This window comes from Barbus barbus, assembly GCF_936440315.1.
Source record: "Barbus barbus genome assembly, chromosome: 45".
Lineage (NCBI taxonomy): Eukaryota > Metazoa > Chordata > Actinopteri > Cypriniformes > Cyprinidae > Barbus > Barbus barbus.
Window position 1 is genome coordinate 722352 of NC_136723.1, and position 16175 is coordinate 738526.

General features: G+C 39.4%; 1 protein-coding gene across 3 annotated transcripts in view; it reads right to left on the reverse strand.

The window, feature by feature from the left end:
* Window positions 1–7345: 7345 nt before the first annotated feature.
* Window positions 7346–16175, reverse strand: part of isoc1 (isochorismatase domain containing 1) — a 29005-nt gene continuing 20175 nt past the window's right edge. Inside the window, exon 6 of one of the 3 annotated variants that reach the window (XR_013783734.1) lies at window positions 7346–7792. The gene's annotated coding sequence lies outside the window, so the exon portion shown is untranslated. The remainder of the gene's footprint in view (window positions 7793–16175) is intronic. The other 2 variants (XR_013783735.1, XR_013783736.1) reach the window with 2 other exon arrangements.

Consider the following 16175-nt stretch of genomic DNA (forward strand, 5'->3'; position numbering starts at 1 on the left):
CAGTGCCGGCTCCACGCACGTGCCCTCCAGTGCCGGCTCCACGCACGTGCCCTCCCGTGCCGGCTCCACGCACGTGCCCTCCAGTGCCTGCTCCTCGAAGATCCCCACCCTCCCACCCACTCCTGCCTCCTCCACCGCTGTCGTCTGGCAGCCCCCCCGCTCGCCCTCAGCCCTCTATCGGTACGGTGCGAGCCCCGTGGGTCTGCCATCCTCCAGCGTTGCCGGGGCTGGAGTATCCCTTACCTCCGCCTCCAGCCTCCGAGGCCCGGACTCTGCCTCGGTCCGTAGACCCAGTGGCTCCACCTCGGCTCCTAGCTCCCTCGCCTCCACCGTCACTCCTCGATCCACCAGCTCCACCGGGCTCCCTCGTCCCTCCGGCTCCGCCTTGGTCGGGCGTCGACCCGCCTTCGCCTCTGGACTCCTCTCCTCTGGCTGCGCCTCGTCGCTCCGTCCCACCGGCTCCGTTGGGCTCCTTCCTCCCTCCAGCTCCACCTTGGTCCTCAGTCGCTCCGGCTCCGCCGCGGATCTCCGGGTCTCCGCCTCCACCTCGGTCACCAGAGCCCTCGGCTCCACCCTGTCCCCCCGGATCCTCGGCATCACCCTGGCTCGTTGGCTCTCCGTCTCCGCCTCGGGCTCCTCTACCACCTGCTCCGCCGCCGTTGGTCGGCCCCCTGGAGTCGGCGGCCATCCCTCCTCCATGGCTCCTCCCTCCGTCGGCTCCACCTTGGGCCATTTTCACGGCTGTGGTCTGGGTCCAGCTGAGCGCCTCCTGCTCCGGGTCCCTCCTGTCTCTTCCCTGGCTCCTCCCTCCTTCGTCACCGCCTTGGCCTCTGTCTGCCGGCCCCCTCCCGGGTATCCGTCCTCCTCCTGAACCGCCTCCCAAGTTCCCACCCGCCCCTCCCCTTTGGATGTTTCTATGGTGCGAGGACGCACCTTCCGGGAGGGGGGCGATATGTCAGGATCTTGGACCTGTTTTTGTTGTGTTTTGCTCCCCATGTGTTCTGTGACCCAGTTTCTCCCTCATGTTAATTGTTAATTTGATCCCAGGTGTGTCTCCTTAGGTCCCTCGTTATCCTGTGTTTATAAGCCCCAGTCCTTTCAGTTAGTTTTGTCGGTCGTTGAATTGTCTTTCCTGTCCGTGATGTGTTTCCTGTGCCTCCCATGCTCCTAGTTGGATTAAAGATTCTCGTGTTTGTGAATTCCTCGTCTCCTGGTCTCCGTGTCTCCGTGCTCCCGGGCAGAGTTGTAACATATGGTCCTTCAGAAATCATTATAATATATCGATTTATTACCAGTGTTGGAAACAGTTTTGCTGCTTAATATTTTTTGGAACCTGTGACATTTTGTTCAGTATTCTTTGATGAATAGAAAGCTAAAAAGAGCAGCACTGATAATAAATCAACATGATTTCTGAAGGATTATGTGACTCTGAAGACTGGGGTAAAGGCTGATCAAAATTCTGATTTGCATCACTGAAATAAATTACATTAAAATATATATATATATATTTTGAACGGCAGTGTGTGTGTGTGTGTGTGTATACACATTACATAAATGTAATCTATATATCTAAATAAAAATAGACTATATTCAGTACCTATATGATCCAAAGTAACTAGTAACTAACTACTTGAGTCGTTTTTTTATCCGATACTTTTTTACTCTTACTCAAGTAACTATTCAGACTATTACTTTTACTTTTACTTGAGTAAATATTTCTAGAAGTACTTTTACTTGAGTACAATTTTTGGGTACTCTACCCACCTCTGCTGCTCTCATTAGAGTTACAAATGACCTGCTTCTATCATCTGATCGTGGTTGTATCTCTTTATTAGTTCTACTGGATCTTAGCACTGCGTTCGACACTATCGACCACAACATTCTTTTAAATAGACTAGAACACTTTGTTGGCATTAGTAGAAGTGCCTTAGCATGGTTCAAATCGTACTTATCTGAACGCCATCAGTTCGTAGCAGTGAATGAAGAGGTATCATATCGATCACAAGTGCAGTACGGAGTACCTCAAGGCTCAGTACTAGGGCCGTTAATTTTCATGCTTTACATGTTACCCTTGGGAGATATTATCAGGAGACATGTTGTTAGCTTTCACTGTTATGCTGATGATACTCAGCTCTATATTTCTTCGCGGCCCGGGGAAACACACCAAATTGAGAAACTAACGGTATCCATAGTCGATATAAAAAACTGGATTACAAGTAACTTCTTACTGCTAAATTCTGAAAAAATAGAGGTGTTAATTATCAGATCTAAAAACCCCACATATAATAATCTAGAACACTATCTAACACTTGACGGCTGCTCTGTCAATTCTTCTTCATCAGTTAGGAACCTAGCTGTGCTGTTTGATAACAATTTTTCATTTGAAAGCCATGTTTCTACCATCTGTAAAACTGTGTTTTTCCATCTCAAAAACATATTTAAATTGCGACCTATGCTCTCAACGTCAAATGCAGAAATACTAATTCATTTGTTTATGACCTCAATGTTAGACTATTGTAATGCTTTATTGGGTGGTTGTTCTGCATGCTTGATCAACAAATTACAGTTGGTCCAAAATGCAGCAGCTAGAGTTCTTACTAGGAAGTATGACCATATTAGCCCGGTTCTGTCAACACTACACTGGCTCCCTATCAAACATCGTATAGATTTTAAAATCTTGTTAATTACTTATAAAGCCCTGAATGGCTTAGCTCCTCAGTACTTGAGCAAGCTCTTATCACATTATAGTCCTCCACGTCTGCTGCGTTCTCAAAACTCTGGCCATTTGATAATACCTAGAATATCAAAATCAACTGCGGGTGGCAGATCCTTTTCCTATTTAGCTCCCAAACTCTGGAACAATCTACCTAACACTGTTCGGGAAGCAGACACACTCTGTCAGTTTAAATCTAGATTAAAGACACATTTCTTTAAACTGGCTTACACTTAACACACTAATACACTTCTATTATTCAACTCCATCAAATACACTTCTATTATTCAAATCCATTAAAGGATTGTTAGGCTGCATTAATTAGATCAACCGGAACCGGGGACACTCCCCATAACACATGATGTACTCGTTACATCATAAGAAGAATGGCATCTACGCTAATATTTGTCTGTTTCTATTCTGTTTCTCAGTCCATCCATGTCCGGGTCAGAAGGTGGATCGGCGCAGGGAGATGATGTATGTGGCCCTGATCGTCGGTGGAGGACGGACACCTGGATGAGCCCCGGGGACATATCCGCAGTGAAGACCTCAACTTAAAATACAATAAAACTTAAAATAAAACAAATAACTAAAAATATAATAAAATACCGAACTACATAATACTATTATTGTTAGAAATTGCAACAATATAAAATAGAAATATAATTATACATTTAAAATTGTAATTAAAACAATAAGTAAATAATAAATTAACAATAATATCCTGGCCAGAGGAGAACTGCCCCCGACTGAGTCTGGTTTCTCCAAGGGTTTTTCTCCACTCTGTCACAGAGGGAGTTTTGGGTCCTTGCCGCTCTCGCCTCTGGCTTGCTCAGTTGGGGACACTTAATTTCTAGTGATTATCATCAATTTGATTTCACAGATACTATTTAAACTAAACTGATCTAGACAATGACATCTCTGAATTCAATAATGAAATGCCTTTAACAGAAAATTGAATGTTTAATATTATTATTCATTACTGACACTCTATCCTCTAATCTGATACTGTTAAGTGCTTTGACACAATCTGTATTGTTAAAAGCGCTATATAAATAAAGCTGACTTGACTTGACTTTATCTGCAGCCAGCACTACCTCAGATAGAAAATCAGCAAATTCTTTAATAAAGTCTGTATGGTGCCCTGGTGGCCTGTATACAGTAGCCAGTACAAACATCACAGGGGATTTATCATTAACACTTGTTTCTTTGGATAAAGTTTTATGAAGCACCATTACTTCGAACGAATTATACTTGAAACCCGACCTCTGAGAAATACTGAGAATATTGCTATAAATTGTGGCAACACCTCCCCCTTTACCCTTTGGATGCAGTTCATGTTTGTAACTGTAATCTTGGGGGGTAGACTCGTTTAAAGTACAAATACAAGGCAGGATTTGCAAAGAAACTGAAATTAAAGAATGAATCTGTTCCAATGATCCAGCTTCACTTCAAGAAGTGTTACACTTTGGATTTTTATAGCATTTTGAACAAGTCGTCATGTAAACCAATGTGCCAGTTCCACAGCAAAGGTGTCTAATGCTAATATTGTCTTGCAGATCAAATATTTGTTGTCATGTGTTTACTGTAATTGCACTTTGTCAAAAATCTTAGAAAATTACATTGTTTTGAAAACGGTGTATGTTTTTCATAAAGAAAAGACAGTAAAAATGCTATGTTTGCTTGCAAAAGCCAGCACATCGACACAAACCTGTAGCACGATGGATGTTGGTTGCCAGACAGACCCATCGTAGCTACGCATTGTTGGTACACCGCTGTCATTCACAATGCTTCAACCTAAATACAGGAGTACAGGTTTGTTGTTATTTTTAACGTTATATGTTTTCAACAGTAGCAGCAATCGATTTACTGTTGGCACTGTTTATAATGATGTGCCATAAAACAGAAATGTGGCAACATCATACACTCCAGGTGTCCAGACAACTGTGTCCAGTTTTGAGTTGAGCATGCCATCAGTTTCCCATCCTGCTGCTACAAAAGTAATGACTTCAACACCCCTCAAAACTCCGTTAAAAAGACCTCGCCTGGAGCTTGAGAAAGAAGAAGAAGATACCCTAACAGAGTCAACATTTACAGCCCAAGACTCTGATGTAACGTTTGACCCTGCAGAGGGAGGCACATCAGTAACAGAGGCAAAAGACTTGTCATAAGTTTCTACAATGTTCAAATTGTTTACAATTTTGTTTGCTTTAATCATAACAACCCTCATCTTTATGGTTTGCTTATATGTATGTATATGTGACCCTGGACGACAAAACCAGCCTTAAGTGTAAATTTTTCGAAATTGAGATTTCTAAATCATCTGAAAGCTGAATAAATAGTCTTTCCATTGATGTATGGTTTGTTAGGATAGGACAATATTTGGCCGATATACAAATATTTGAAAATCTGGAATCTGAGGGTGCAAAAAAAAATCAAAATATTGAGAAAATCACCTTTAAAGTTGTTCAAATGAAGTTCTTAGCAATGCATATTACTAATCAAAAAGTTTTTATATATTTTCAGTAGGAAATTTACAAAATATCTTCATGGAATAAGATCTTTACTTAATATCCTAATGATTTTTGGCATAAAATAAAAATCTATAATTTTGACCCATTTTTGGCTATTGCTACAAATATATCCCAGCGACTTAAGACTGGTTCTGTGGTCCAGGGTCACATATTTCTCTCAGACATCAAGCAAACAGTCCTGTCTAAAGCATATGCAAGTACATTGTTTATGAAACATGCCTCATGGAGCTATTTGATGTGTGCCTTTATGCCAGCGAAGATGTTGTGTAAGATCACAAAGGCTTGGGACATTTCCATGGGTGGAACAACTCTGCCAGCACTGTCAGTTTTTATGAAAATGGAACAGTCAGCCAATTGTTGGTAGTACTCCAGTCGGCAACCTACACCTTTCTGCTGCTATCTATCTGTGTGGTGCCTCATTCTTCACAGTTAAAAAGGTAATTGAATGTCAAATAATTTATCAACACTGTTACAAAGACTAAAAATCTATAATGTCATAGGTTATAGCACTTACAATTGTATTGTTTTTCAACTTTACTTCTCTCTGTTGTCAGGTATTTGCAGCTATGAAGATACATCTATTCAAATATGATACCTTTCGTCGACATGCACGAATGTGCATTGAACCAGCTATTTACAAAAATGGAGAAACTGGCAGGATGAGATGCTACAGCAGCAGTCATTGTTGGAGGAGATATGAGGGCTGACTCACCAGGTACATAGAAGGAAAACTTATACTTGCTGTTGAAAAGCCAAATGAATGATATGTTTCTATTCTTACAATGAATGCCACAGTGTGTTAAAATTAATTGTGCCATTGTTTTTGAAGGCCACTCTGCCAAGTATGGCAGTAACACCATGATGAACCTTGAGATGAACACCATTGTTGACCTACAATTGGTCCAGGTAAGTGAAAAACCTTCTTTTTTTTTTGTGTAAAAAAACATGTCATTGTACAAAATTTATTTGGCAGAGTAACGAAGTGGGAGGGAGCTACCACATGATAAAGAAGGTCTGAAGAGAAGCCTTGACTTTTTGGATGCTCGTGGTGTAACTCTGGAATGCATAATCACTGACTAGCATCCGCAAATACAGAACTTTCTCAGGGAGCGCAATGTCCCTCAATTCTATGATGTCTGGCACATCGAAAAACTTAGCAGTCATCCATGTGATTTTCACAACTTTAACTAATATGTGTGATAATACTGTAACAATGGATGGTTCTACGTCTCCATTGTCAATAAATGTAATAGATTTTTTTCCTTTGTGTTTTTTACATACACTATCCATTGTAAATATTTCCAGTTGTATTCAATGTTGTAATGCTTGTATTTTATTGTAATCTCCAGGAATTTCCAAAAAATGGCCAAAATATGCCAGCTGAAGGGGTGTGAAAAATTACGTAGATGTTGCGTAGTATCAAAAATCACATCTACTGGACTGCTGCATCATCAACAAATGGTGCTGAAAGAGTGGGCGAAGTGGACTTCTATCTTGAACCATGTCCAGGATAAACATATGCACGAAGACCACAATTTTCCAGCATGTCTACATCCACCCCGGAGAAGCAGAGACAAGAACAAATGGCTGGCTGCTGGTAAGTTGTCTACAGACACATAAATTATTCATTTTAAAAAATGTATACAAAACATAGAGCTTGTCTTTCTTTGGTCAAAATTAAATGCCTTTTCAACTTACGGCTATTATAAAAAAAGAACATTTTCACATCTTTAGGAACTCCATTCTACAAGTTGGAGAAAGTTCTCTGCAACAAGAGAATCTTGAAGGATGTGGCCAAGCTAAGTCCTCACCACCAGATCTCTAACGTAGAAGCTTTCCAGTGTCATACTGCGGTTCGCACCCAAAAATGTGGTCTTTCCATTTCTGGGAATGTTGTGCAGGTAAAGTAATTGTTGTGAACTATAAATTCACAATGTCATACCCTCCTGTCATAGTTTGTCACGTTGTTTTTCTTGCTTTCAGGCTGTACCTGGCTGCACTACATTATAATGAAAATGCAGGTCGTTCCCAGGCCACATCAGCGGTTGGTGAACCGCTATTCAAAGTGACCTTTCCAAAGGCCAAGAAAAATCAGAATGAGCTTTATTGGTCAGGTATGTTTACACATACGAGGAATTTATTATAGTGACAGAAGCTCCACAGTGCAACAGAGACACAGCAACAGGACAGGACACAGGTAATAAAAGAATACTATACAAACAGGCAATGTACAAAACAGCAAAAACACAATATATAATAGACAATCATGTGTGTACAGGTCTGATATGTGCAAATTTGAAATAAAAAAATATGCATGTGTGGTGAATAAATAATGTATGATAGAGTTGTGTGTTCCACGTTTATTGTTGAGTGTTCATGAGATGTATTGACTGAGGGAAGAAACTGTTCCTGTGTCTGGTCGTTCTGGTGCTCAGAGCTCTGTAGCGTCGACCAGACAGTAACAGTTCAAAGAGGTTGTGTGCTGGATGTGAGGGGTCCAGAGTGATTTTGCCAGCCCTTTTGCTCACTCTGGATAAGTACAGTTCTTGGAGAGTGGGGAGGGTTGTACCAATGATTCGCTCAGCAGTCCGGACTACCCTCCGTAGTCTTCTGAGGTCAGATTTGGTAGCTAAGCTGAACCAGACAGTTATTGAAGTGCAGAGGATGGATTCAATGATGGCAGAGTAGAACTGTTTCAGCAGCTCCTGTGGCAGGTTGAACTTCCTCAGCTGGCGAAGAAAGTACAACCTCTGCTGGGCCTTTTTCACAATAGACTCAATGTGATTGAGAGTATAGGGTCAGAGAAGTGAAGACAGTACCAACTTTCAGTATGTTTTTTTTTTTTTAAATATTGTATAAGCCTAAGTTTACTTATAATACAATAATTGGGGAAGTCGTGGCCTAATGGTTAGAGAGTCGGACTCGTAATCCAAAGGTTGCGGGTTTGAGTCTCGGGCCGGCAGGGATTGTAGGTGGGGGGAGTGAATGTCCAGCGCTCTCTCCACCCTCAATACCACGACTGAGGTGCCCTTGAGCAAGACACCGAACCCCCAACTGCTCCCCGGGCGCCGCAGCATAAATGCTGCCCACTGCTCCGGGTGTGTGTTCATGGTGTGTGTGTGTTCACTGCTGTGTGTGTGTGTTCACTATGGGATGATATTAGACTCAAAATGATTAATAGATGCACGCACAATTATCCATGTACTGCATACATTTTATGCATGTATCTTACTAACCACAAACAAATGTATTTCAATTTGAGTCTGTGGAATTCAGGATTAAATGATTGTGCAGCGATTTGAACAAATAAAGACATGTTCACGTATAAAAATGTTCTGATCTGTATTAATACATCATAAATTGCTCATGCAAAAAGGAATCTGTGCATATGTGGATCAGGTGACACGCGTGCATTTATTGACATCTTGTTCATGTTAATCTTGTTCGGTTCATTTGGATTTTGAGACTTCATTTTCGCAGTTTGCAGTATTTCACGACGCACACAAACACAGCTACCAATGAACAAAGCCCAGTGCAATTCATTAACGTGTACACGATTTGAAAAATTCTCAAATGTGCGTCACTACACTGAAACAAATGCTTTTCAATCAGTGTCTGCAGTTCAGTTAAGAATTACATTAATATGCAGCATTTTGTTCAAATAGAGACTTGTTTTTGAATACAAATGTTAGTTTGTATTAAACTATCATAATTTGTTCATGCAGCGATTAAAATGTGCATTTGTGGATCAGGCGACGCACTTGCATTCATTCACATCTCTTCTGAGTCGATTCTATTTGATTCATTTAATTTTGAGACTTTTGTTCCGCCCGTTTAGTCTTGTCCAATCCACACACACGCAGCTCGCGATCCACACGCAGCTGAGCCGAAGAACATCAGCGACCACTAGATGGCACTAGCCCCAGTCACATGTGTGCATTCCATTCTGTACGCTTTTATGAATGTTACATTGTGTTTTCTTTGTTTCCTTTTGGTTTGGCTATTAAAATAATAATTATATAAAACTGGTTTTGTGGTCCAGGGTCACATATTTTATTTACTTATTACTAAACTGTTTTCTGAGTCAGTGTTGGCTGCAAAGATGAAGTTGACGATGCTGATTTGCCATCTCCGCAGTAGGAGAGAAACGCACCTTTCATACACTTACAGTAGCATATATAATGAGAGAGTGTTTGTTTTCGATTTGAATCAGTTCTTTTAAAGTATACATTTCTACAAGGCTATATTTCTCTTGTCTTTGAGGTAAGATAGCTTGAGTTTCTCTTCATTTTTGTTCCACGCTCCAGTTCGACTGAGACAGCAGAAAACGCAGCCTGTTTTCTTTATTTTACAAAAGCACACATTTTTTGATATTGTAAGTGCACACAAATAAAAGCAGACTATACAGTTTGAATGGTTTGTATGACCAAAAATGTTGGCGTATTTTATTTCTGATGTTCGATTGCGCACAGTCATATAGATACACTAGAGTCTAGATACACTGGTTAACTAAAATAGTTCATAGTGCAATCCATGCTGATAAGCCTGAGCTCGGGCCAAGCATCATGTTAAAAGGATGATTTTTCCAATTTTTGACAAATGAGGGAGTAAGAAAGAGGAGTGTAGGGCCAAACAATAAAAAACAACACATCTCCAGAATAAAGTCATTATAATAATTTAATTTAATATAAGATTAAACTCATTAAATATCCAGAAAAATGTTGAAATAAAATGCTGAGAATAAAAATTCAATTTCGAGAATAAAGCCGTTGTATTTCGAGAAAAACTGGCTACTTTAGGATCATTGATGGTTGTGTACGCCTCCATCCATAGAAAGGACTGTAACTGTGCAGCCGTTAATGCCGTATGGTTTTAGTTTATGACAGCAGCTATTTGTACTAAGTGAAAATAGCAATAGATGCTGTTTACACTATTATAAGTGCAAATATCCATAGATGCTTTACACTAAGTGAAAATATGATATATTCTATTTACACTAAGTAACAAAAGCAGCATTTTTAGAGATTTGTTGTTTATACTTAGTGAAAATAACCATTCTATACATGCTGTAAAAGTAGCAGATCTTTGCAATAAGTTTAATTAGACGCTATTTATAGGCTACTTATAAACAGATGACAAATCAGCATCGTCAACTTCATCTTTGCAGCCAACACTGACTCAGAAAACAGTTTAGTAATAAGTAAATAAAATATGTGACCCTGGACCACAAAACCAGTTTTATATAATTATTATTTTAATAGCCAAACCAAAAGGAAACAAAGAAAACACAATGTAACATTCATAAAAGCGTACAGAATGGAATGCACACATGTGACTGGGGCTAGTGCCATCTAGTGGTCGCTGATGTTCTTCGGCTCAGCTGCGTGTGGATCGCGAGCTGCGTGTGTGTGGATTGGACAAGACTAAACGGGCGGAACAAAAGTCTCAAAATTAAATGAATCAAATAGAATCGACTCAGAAGAGATGTGAATGAATGCAAGTGCGTCGCCTGATCCACAAATGCACATTTTAATCGCTGCATGAACAAATTATGATAGTTTAATACAAACTAACATTTGTATTCAAAAACAAGTCTCTATTTGAACAAAATGCTGCATATTAATGTAATTCTTAACTGAACTGCAGACACTGATTGAAAAGCATTTGTTTCAGTGTAGTGACGCACATTTGAGAATTTTTCAAATCGTGTACACGTTAATGAATTGCACTGGGCTTTGTTCATTGGTAGCTGTGTTTGTGTGCGTCGTGAAATACTGCAAACTGCGAAAATGAAGTCTCAAAATCCAAATGAACCGAACAAGATTAACATGAACAAGATGTCAATAAATGCACGCGTGTCACCTGATCCACATATGCACAGATTCCTTTTTGCATGAGCAATTTATGATGTATTAATACAGATCAGAACATTTTTATACGTGAACATGTCTTTATTTGTTCAAGTCGCTGCACAATCATTTAATCCTGAATTCCACAGACTCAAATTGAAAGACATTTGTTTGTGGTTAGTAAGATACATGCATAAAATGTATGCAGTACATGGAGAATTGTGCGTGCATCTATTAATCATTTTGAGTCTAATATCATCCCATAGTTCACTGCTGTGTGTGTGTGTTCACTGCTGTGTGTGTGTGTTCACTGCTGTGTGTGTGTGTTCACTGCTGTGTGTGTGTGTTCACTGCTGTGTGTGTGTGTGTGTTCACTGCTGTGTGTGTGTGTGTGTGTTCACTGCTGTGTGTGTGTTCACGGTGTGTGTGTGTGTTCACTGCTGTGTGTGTTCACTGCTGTGTGTGTGTGTGTGTGTGTTCACTGCTGTGTGTGTGTGTGTGTGTGTGTTCACTGCTGTGTGTGTGTGTGTGTGTGTTCACTGCTGTGTGTGTGTGTGTGTGTGTTCACTGCTGTGTGTGTGTGTTCACTGCTGTGTGTGTGTGTGTGTGTGTTCACTGCTGTGTGTGTGTGTGTGTGTGTTCACTGCTCTGTGTGTGTGTGTGTGTTCACTGCTGTGTGTGTGTGTGTGTGTGTGTGTGTGTGTGTTCACTGCTGTGTGTGTGTGTGCGTGTGTGTGTGTTCACTGCTGTGTGTGTGTGTGTGCACGTTGGATGGGTTAAATGCAGAGCACGAATTCCGAGTATGGGTCACCATACTTGGCAGTATGTCACTTCACTTATATAATTACACACAACGTTGTTGCACTTTTCCTTACAAGCTAGGTGGAAAAACTCTGTATAAAATATATACAAATAAAATAAATGTTACATTGCACAGGTTATGTGGAAGAGCTGCTGGACCTCATATTTAGCCAAGTCTTGGTGGACCCTGCACCATATTTTGATGAGGTGTTAAGAATTCCCATACCACCCTCTCTATGTGCAGACTATGACCGGCCTGAGAAGGAGGAGGCCATCTCCAGCAGGGTGACTCGTTTTAATCAGTTGGGGGTCTAAAACCAACATAGCTGCCCTGCTCATCAGGAAACTCCCTGCGAATCCTCAGCACCACACAGGCTGGAATCACATTACGGACTCTCCGTCCAAGGAAACCCCAGCACCAGCTCACAAAGCTCCTATAAGCCAGAAATCTGCAACGTCTAACACAGTGAGACATGATCATAAAACATTCAAGGATGTTAGTGTTTCTGCTGTAAATGTCTATTGAGGCTTTTTAGGAGATGTACTAAATTTTCTATAAGTCTATGCACAACTACGATTTGGTTTTACAAACGTTTGTAAGAGTTTATTTAAATATAATTTTGAAAATTGACATTTTTTATACTAGTAAATAAAGGAAAGTAATTACATTATGCAATTCCTCATGGATTACTTGACGAATATAACAAAAACAGTAAGGTACAGAGTTTATCTTGTTCATTGACTCTTTATACAGTGGTATGGATTTAACTAAACGTGAAGCTAAAAGGTTTGTAAGATCATCTAACAGGCAACTGTATGGAGCGATTTTTGTGCCAATATTCATCAAACAAATCCAGTGTTTTGCAAATAAACACAATCTGCTTTGCAAAGAAAAACTCGACTTTCAAACAAACGCGAAGTGATTTTCAAATACAAAACTGTTTGAGAGAAAATGCAGAGGTATGGACAAATATATGTATAGTGTGTTACAACTGTGAGACTCATTTGCCTTTTTATGAGGAAACTTGGCTTGATTTTCTCACAAATGCGACAGGCTGATTTTCTCACATGAGCAATTGAGCAACTTTCTTTTCCAAAACAGCAGATGGCGCTGCTGGTCAATTTACGCTAGTCTCCCGAGACCTGAAACACCTCTTTACCTTTTCAGACCAATATGAGTTTCTGTCTTACTAGATCTATAATTAACCATTTAGATGTGTTCACAAAGCGACCCTACTACAGTGTCAGTGAAATTCACAACAAGTCTGTAAAGTTGTTAACATGATTGATTAGCTCAAAAATCAGAGGTGACCTGGCTAAACATTTAACTAGTCTTTCCCTATAAAATCTGATCCATTCTCCGTACCTCTTATCCTCTGTTGGATCACGGGATATAGAATATACATATATATTGATACAATTGTTCAACGTTCAAAACAATGCAGGGGTATAACAATATCGTGACACAATATATTGTAATACTAAAATGCAAATGTATAGTGGATAGCGACAATATTGTGTACCAAAAATTAAAGCATTTTGAATTTTATTTTTACGTTAGGTAAGATTTATTGTCTGTCTTCTACAGTATATATGTTGAAACATAGCCTACAGTGGAGAGAAATGCTGTAGCTACCTCTGCAGTAAAAGTTTAAACAAGTATAAAACTACACACAGACAACCTCCTGAAAGGAGTAGGCTAATCTAATTATACTACTATAATCAAACTAGTTTAAGTTCAGGTGAGCTTTATTGTGATTCAGCTATATAAATGTACCAAAATATAATCTAAACATTAATATCCCTTATGAAAATTAGCCATGGTTTTACTAAATAAATACCATGGTATTTGTAGTAAAGCTGTCTATATTGAAATGGTAACCTGCAAAAAAACATGGTTACCACATTTTTGCAATAGTAAAAACTATTTTAATTTTCATAAGGGATATCATAGTTTATCATATTTATGTTTATATATAGTAATATACATGCCTTGTATAACATTTAAAACTGAAAGTGGCCTGTAAGGAGATATTTCCTATTTCAACCAATATACCAGCAGATTTTAGTCTGACAATAGCCTGTTTGGAAAACTTCAACTAAAATGATGTAGCTTTTTATATATGGCCGAGCAACATTTTAACTCATGAAGTTAAGAATAAAAGGCTACGGTCAGGAATTATATTAGTGGCTCTTTAAAATGCAAACGTTCATCATCTGAGTCGCTGCTAGAAGAGTCCTGGCTGTCCAGAGTGTGTCTTCACCCGCGTAGCACGCTGTTTATTAAACCACTGCTTATTAAAATGATGAATTTAGTATTACATCAGCGTGATCCTATCACTTGATCCTTCTCCCCAATTGACAGTGACACCAGAAAATAAATATTCATCATTTTGCCAAGCTAAAAAATACGTAATTATTTTAGACAAATGACTGCACAATTACGTCATTTAAAAAAAAAAAGTTTTAGATATTGCACTAGATAATGTGATTTGTTTCATTTTTTTATTAATAATTAATGACCTCTTGGGTGATATTACTATATCTGATACAAAATTAAATTGTCTAAGCTTTCTTTTTTGGTACACAACATTGTTGCTATCTATTATATATTTGCATTGTTTTGAATGTTGAACAATTGTATCAGTATATATGTATATTCTATATCCCGTGATCCAACAGAGGATAAGAGGTACGGAGAATGGATCAGATTTTATAGGGAAAGACTAGTTAAATGTTTAGCCAGGTCACCTCTGATTTTTGAGCTAATCAATCATGTTAACAACTTTACAGACTTGTTGTGAATTTCACTGACACTGTAGTAGGGTCGCTTTGTGAAAACATCTAAATGGTTAATTATAGATCTAGTAAGACAGAAACTCATATTGGTCTGAAAAGGTAAAGAGGTGTTTCAGGTCTCGGGAGACTAGCGTAAATTGACCAACAGCGCCATATGCTGTTTTGGAAAAGAAAGTTGCTCAGTTGCACTCGTGTGAGAAAATCAAGCCAAGTTTCCTCATAAAAAGGCAAATGAGTCTCACAGTTGTTACACAATACATATATTTGTCCATACCTCTGCATTTTCTCTCAAAGAGTTTTGTATTTGAAAATCACTTTGCGTTTGTTTGAAAGTCGAGTTTTTCTTTGCAAAGCAGATTGTGTTTATTTGCAAAACACTGGATTTGTTTGATGAATATTGGCACAAAAATCGCTCCATACAACTGTACTTATATTCTCTATTCATGGGCACTCACTGTTGCACTCCATGAATTCGCAGGGGACCGTAGTAAGCATTGTAAATGTTAGATGCATTCTGTAGGGAATACACATTCAAACAAACTGGATCCATTCCGGGATGTTCCACCATGCACGAGGGAGTAACCTCAAGTTGATCCATCCGTCTTCTAACCTTATTACAGTACACAGACTTATGCTGTTTGTTTTTATGTCATTCACTCTGTTTACACCACTTACAACTGTACTGGAGAAATACCTGCTCTATCTCCCTGCAACACACATTTCCGCTTCAATTGACATTCTCTCACACTTGCCACACAAGCACCTGTACGAGGAGTAATATTCGAACATTACGTACTTTTCACACAAATGTAATGTTGCATGAGTTTTTTCTTAATGTCTTAACAGTATTTGTTTATGTTGTTTTGTTAAAGCGCATAACGTTACTGAACTTTATCAAATACTTTTTGGATATCGCATCCATCGTTACAAAGAGGCAGTGAAAAACTGTACAAGTACATAAATGATTCAAACTACCATTCCGTGACAATCTGGTTCATTCTCATTATTGTTTCTTCTGCTGTAGTCTCTTCTTGTTCTGGGTCCGAGTCCAGTTCGTACATGTAGGGCTGAATACCGGTCCTCTCACTAGTCTCGCTCATGTTGCTTGTCCTCTCTGTTTATTGCCATATGCAAAACACAGATGTCTAGGCTCCGCCCCCTTCTGGAGTTGGGCAGGAAGTTGCAGCTCATTTTCATGTAAGGGGACACACCCCTGAAACAGCACTTTTTAGACCCACCCCAAAAATGACACTTTTTAACACGTTATAATAAACGATCTGTATGTCATTGGGATCTTAAACTTCACAATCACATTCAGGAGAGCCATAAGATTAATATTACATCTTGTAAAAAGGGGCATAATAGGTGCCCTTTAAACACACTACACGGTTTTCGGCTGTTCCAGGCGAAAGACTGGCATCGTGAAACAATCGTGGCCAATCAGACATCGCCGCAATTGCATCACAATGCCAGTCTTTC